A 6,553-nucleotide genomic window follows, 5' to 3' on the forward strand; every position below is an offset into this window, starting at 1 on the left:
GTGAAGCACTGTTTATTTGCCTAACCATAATTATTTATGTCATCATGCATTAAGTCTAAGGTCCAGAAGGGGATCTCATAGGGTTGAGTACATGTTTTGTAGGAAGTCCTGGTTTGCAACTGGTTTCACTCACATACTTCCGTAAACATAAATAGAAGTATCTTTAAAAACAATGCATTGGCACTGTGACCCTGAGAACTGTCAGATGTGTCACCAAACCAAGAAATTTTGTCATTAAATAAAGTGAAGAAACATCTCTAATTATGTGTAACACTTATAATAAAACTATTTGAAAATATAGTACCTGGAACTAGATAAGCATGATGGCAAATTAAATATTAATGGTTCCCAAAGGGGTTCACATGTATAAAGAAATGAAAGCATTAAAATATTTGCAGATCATTGGGAAATGGTTCACTATTGTTAGTTTAATTTTAGTTAAATTAAATAACCCTCAGACTTTTTAATTGGCCTTTGATATACATAGTTATGAAGTTGTTCATAACTGAGTTCAGCTATCCAGTGTCTGAGCGCTTCATGATTGTACATTTTTGGCCACAAATAGCCCATTTACCTCTGTCCTTTCAAACCTGCTTCATGGCAGACATTTTTCTTTTTTCCTTTTTTGTTTTAGGCACTGTAATTTGCAATACAATTACTGACAGGTATCATGCACTTTACTTCCTTTTAACATTCCGTTCTTGTACAGAGTGATTATTTCTTACTATCATTGTCATAGTGGATGTCTGTCCTAACTGCACCTCCTCCCCTGTGTGGGAAGGGCCTAATTATGGATAAATCTTCTGGGTCCTTATTTCTATTTACTTTGGGTATTTTTCTCATACCATATTTTTTTTTAATATCCCGCAAATGAATGTGATCATTTTGTTTGTCCCTCTCCCTATTACTCATTTTATTCAGCATGATACTCTCCATGTTAATATAAATATGAGCACATTTTATTATTTAATTTTTATTAATTATTTCATTGTGTGAATGTATTATTGTTTCTTTTATCCATTCATCTGTTCTTGGACACTGGGATGTCAGATTCTGGTTTTTGTAAATAGTGCTGCAATAAACATAGGAGTACAGAAGCCTTTAATGCATTGACTACTTTGACTCTTAGATTATATCTCAAACTATTAGGTTCTATGAATGGTAGAAATTTACAAGGAATTAAACCTCATCAATTCCATCAAATATTGGGGAAAAATGAACTTCCTAAAAGTACTCTAAATGACAAAAAAACATAAAAAAAAGGTCTATGTCATGTATAATCAGGTAAACACCAATCGAAATAATAATGAGATAACAACAAACACCAAATACCTGGTGGTAATAACAAAGAAAAATAACCCCTTAAATTTAATCAAATAATGATATATAGTCAGAATAAATTATAATAGAAAGATTAATGTACAAATCTTTCAATTAATTACATATAAAATGTAACTTGTATATTAAAAAGAGTGTGATATTTAAGTCAAGCAAAAAGAGCATAAAAAAGATAATACACATTGTATTTAAGAAAATTAACTGGAAACTTTTGTGTCCGAAAAGATAATATAGGGGACAGGGTACTTGCCTTGTACACAAATTTTATTTGTATTGAAATGCTATACAGTCTAAGATAAATTCAACACTAACTTAATATTTCTTTTATTTTTAATTTTTTTCTTTGCATATATAAACAATTTGCTTCAAGAAATTTTGAAATTTTATTTGATTGGAGATGTGCAATAGAAGAAGATATTCATCATTTTACTAGATTAATCTATCTCTTACTAATATCAGCAAGTTTGGCTCTTTAAGCTCAGATTTTTTGGTAGACATTGCCACATAATTGGAGGTTATTCACCTTCTAAAATTATCCTAATACTTCTTTTTATCCCAAGATGGACATTTTCTACACAAAGTACTACCATTTAGAACATTTCCAAGTCAATGAAAAGATAGCAACAAAGCCTTTTTCAATCGAGTCTGGATTTTTAAATCATCAGCAATCTCTCAAACCTTTGTTCAAATTCATATCTCAGAATAATCGCAAATTACTACATGGCATGAACTGTGGTTGTCAAAGAGGAGGGAGATCATTAGGACCAGAATGAAGACTAGTAGCTATGAAAAGGAAAGGAGGAGTTGGGTTTAATAGAGATTAGAATATTTGGATTCTTTCTCTTTACAAAGATCTGCATTTTAAATATCTAATCTATTCTGCTCCATCAGTAAGTCTGACAATTCCAGCAGCATAATAATCACCCTTTTTGAACTGCTAGAGTTTTAAAGTGCCATCAGTATCAAGTAAAGCATTTTTCTCCATATCTATAGCTTTGTTTCTGAATGTATAGATTTTACTTTTTTATTTATTTCCTCAAAAATTTTTCAAGAGGGAATTTTTCTACCAAAATTATTTCTCCTTCATTCGATTTCTGTAAAGTTATGATTTTTATTGAAGGTAAAATAATTTGGATATAAATGTAAGACAATTATACTTTCATAATTTCCTTTAATGTTATTATATAATTCAAAGTTTGGGGTTTTGTTTGTTTGGGCACCATACTTGACTGTGCTTAGAATGTACAACAGGGATCACTGTTGGAAGGTTCATGGACCATATAGGAGGCCAGGGACCAAATTAAGGTAAGCTAAGGGTAAGTCAAGTGCCTTACATAAGGTATTGTCCAGTGGCCCCATAATACAAAATTTAATTAATAGTTTACCTCCAAAGGTAACTTTGTCCATATCTTTTAAAGTTAAATTGTCTTTAAATAATTGAGATAGCCATTGAATATTTGGTATAGGTATTTCTATTTGTATACAAATATATTTTACTATTAAAAAGACATGTTTATAAGTCATTATTAAATATTGAAGCTACATAAATAGAAAGAATGGTGTCAGAAAAATCCACCAAGAGCATATAAATATCTATTTCTGTTTTCTGACAGTTTTGATTTATTTACATTATGTCTTTTTAATTATTTGCCTGTTTTCTAATTTGTGTATCTAGAGAAAATATGTATTCATTTAAAAATAGTTATGTAGGGGTCAGAGTGACAATACACTAGATAGGGTGTTTGTTTTGCATTCAGTAACCCAGATTTGACCCCTGGCACCGCATATAGTCTCATGAGGTTGCCAAGAAAGCCAAGAGAAAGTCACAGGCACTGTGGACTAGACTTTGAAAATAAAATAAAAATGTATGTAGTTTCTTTTCTAACCCTTACAAATGTTAAAATGTTGAAAGTGTTGAACAAACACCAAAATGTTCATATCCTTTATCATTTTTATTCTCAATTTCAAAATTATGGAATTACAAATTGAAAGGGCATATACATATTTATAGGTCTTAATAATATATATATTTCCAACTTGGCACCTACAGAGACACACTTGCCATTTAAATTCCATTTAAATAAGCAATTTTTAAGTTTTATTTTTTGCTGATTCTTAATGAAAACAGGAATTCTAATTTGAATTTAACTGACTTATCAGAATAAATATTCAGCTTATCAGTGTTCCACTTTTCTTGATTTTTTTTTATATTTAGGTCTTCTATGTAGAAATGAGGGTTGCAATTTCTTTTATTAGATTCAGTTGATAAAGATAATTAGAAGATAGTTTATTTGTTTGCTTTTCAGCCACTCCCAGTATTGCTCAGAGTTTATTTTGAAGGGATTCTGATGGACCTTACTTCGTGCTTGAAATCAAACCCTGGTTGGTAATGCAAACTACCAACTACCATTCATATACCCAGTAAAGAAGTTTGCATAAAATAACTCTAATTCAAGGACATCAGATGACTCTTCTACCAGCCATGAAGAAGAGCTTGATGCTATACACCAAAATGTCTCATTTCTCCTGGTATTTGCCTAGAGGTGAAAACCAGTGAAAGGAGTTGGCTCTGGTTGGTTATCTAGGGTCTGCAGTGCAGAAATTACTGTCTTTTTTGGGGGGGGATGGAGAGTGGGCCACACCATGTGACGCTTAAGGCTTACTCCTGGCTATGTGCTCAGAAATCGCTCTTTGCTTGGGGGACCATACCAGATGTTTGGGGATCGAATCGCGTTTTGCCCTAGGCTAGCGTGGGCAAGATAGATGCCACACGGCTTGTGCCACCACTCTGGCCCCAGAAATTACTGTCTTAATGTTGTTTGAAACTTTCTGTGAAGGGGAAATTTGTTTTCTCACTGTGATTTAGGCCTGCACTTTTTTGGAGAAATTACTCAGTAAATGAGCTCCATAAATCAATATTGAGAGTTCTCTAAGAGTATCTGAATATATCAGTAGTCAATTACCTTTGCTTTTCATTTCACTCTAACATAGAGATATGAGAGATAGAATTGAGTATTTGTGCTTGTTTATTTAAAAAGTGAAAGATATATTTTAAACATATGTATCCCATGGGTAGGCCAAGAAGCAACTTTTTCTTCAACAAATTAATTTCCAAAAATTGCATCTTTTTAGTAGAGAATGAAAATAAAACTAGGAAAGAATTCCATGGTAGAACAATTTGGAATCTCAAGTTCTTTTCTGGCTAGAGGAATAGCCGAGTGGGTAGTTGGTAGTTTGCATTACCAACCAGGGTTTGATTTCAAGCACGAAGTAAGGTTCATCAGAATCCCTTCAGAATAAACTCTGAGCAATACTGGGAGTGGCTGAAAAGCAAACAAATAAACTATCTTCTAATTATCTTTATCAACTGAATCTATATGGATCATCAAGAGAATTTTATAGAAATATATTAAAGTCACCTCAAAGGAATCAAGTTTTATTATACAATACATTTTATAATTTTCTTTTTTATAATCATCTAGTAACCCTAAACATGATCATAGGAAGAAAGAATTTAGGAACAGAAATAATTTTAGAACTGACCTTGAGTCATCACCTCATGTAACAAAATAACTCAGCAGGTTATATTGACATGTGGAATAATAATGTGACTATCATCGTGGTAGCTACTGGTACATCTCAGAAAGCAGAGTGTCATATCTATCCATCTATACATCCCTAAGGTCTACTATGACATTTGTCACTCATCAAAAAGAATTATCAGTTGCCTGCTCAGTATGACACTTGCTAAAAATTGACTATTGCTTTCTGAGCAACATCAAGCAGACTATTTAAACAGCTTTTTTTGATATTGCAAAATAGTTTTATGATAAAAATATAAGGTAGTAAGTATATTTTAAAATAGCAAAAAATAAAATACTTATAGGATCATTAAAGACTACTGATATTACCTAAAACATAGGTGTGTATATTTTACCAAAAAAAAAAAAAAACCAGTGCCTATCATTGAACTCTTAATTTATATAGTATGTGGTTTTATTGTTTTAACTGGAAATTTCCTGGCTGTATTCAGATACTATTCCCTACTCTAGGGTTCCTCCCCACTGTATATAAAGGTTGGAAGGCAACTGCCTAATTCCTGTTATAACTTTCTTGTCCAAGAAATCCCAGAAATCTTTTTTTTTTTTTTGGAAGAGCTGGGGACTGGTTTTTAGGTAACACCTGGCAGCCCTCAGAAGTTACTCCTGGCTCTGTGCTCAGAAATTGCTCCTGGCAAGTACAGGGGACCATATGGGTTGCCAGGATTTGAACCACCATCCATTCTGGATCGGCTGCATGTAAGGCAAATGCCCTACAGTTGTGCTGTCTCTCTGGCCCAGAAATATTTATTTTTATCTAAATCTAGATATTGAAAAATCACTTAAATTAGAAATTTTTACATATATTTTCTTTTTTTCCCTTTTTAAATATGGAATGCTTCACGAGTTTGTGTGTCATCCTTGTGCAGAGGCCATACTAATCTTCTCTATATTGTTCCAATTTTAGTACATGTACTGCTGAAGAGAACACTAAAAACTTTTTAAAACCTTGAATTTTCAGTGAGTAAAAAGTAGAACTTTATTATATAAGTATGTGCTCTTCATTAGCTACCTTTCAATTGACTTTCAAGATAAATTAAAGAAAAAGATATGAAAATGTTATCAATTATCAAGTTAAAGAACTCAAGATAGAGTGGAACAAAATAGCATAGTATTTTACATGCTGTCAGAAAGTTAGTATTGTCTTATACTCAAGGAATATAGGATGGAGTGGTAGCATAATGGTAGGGCATTTGCTTTGCATATGGCTGACCCAGGACAGACACAAGTTTGATCTCCAGCATCTCATATAGTCCCTTGAACCAGGAGAGATTTTTGAGCGCAGAGCCAGGAGTAATCCCTGAGCTCAGCTGGGTGTGGTCCCGAAAACAACAAAGGAATATTAATATATTTTCATTTCTTAATTTGTTCCTTCCTTAATCCTTCCTCTCTACTTCCCTAAACACTTTATATATTCCATAACTATGACTTGACTGCATATTTTATTTATTCAAAATAATAACTGGCATTCATTTTTCATATATTTTAATCAAAATAAAGCCAATAAGACTCACATTTTGAGGTTGTGCTACTTTGAGAGGTGGGGTCCAAAATAAAATACCTAAGTAAGGTCTATGCACTTTTTTTAAAGTTATTTTTATTTATTTTAATTAATA

The 6,553-nt window shown here is 32.3% G+C and overlaps 1 non-coding gene across 1 annotated transcript; it reads right to left on the reverse strand.

The window, feature by feature from the left end:
* Positions 1–5,761: 5,761 nt before the first annotated feature.
* LOC126025154 (U6 spliceosomal RNA) lies at positions 5,762–5,866 on the reverse strand. The gene has a single exon (XR_007501199.1). It is a non-coding gene; the product is annotated as a U6 spliceosomal RNA (small nuclear RNA).
* Positions 5,867–6,553: the final 687 nt, after the last annotated feature.

Source organism: Suncus etruscus, chromosome 12 (genome assembly GCF_024139225.1).
Source record: "Suncus etruscus isolate mSunEtr1 chromosome 12, mSunEtr1.pri.cur, whole genome shotgun sequence".
Taxonomy (NCBI): domain Eukaryota; kingdom Metazoa; phylum Chordata; class Mammalia; order Eulipotyphla; family Soricidae; genus Suncus; species Suncus etruscus.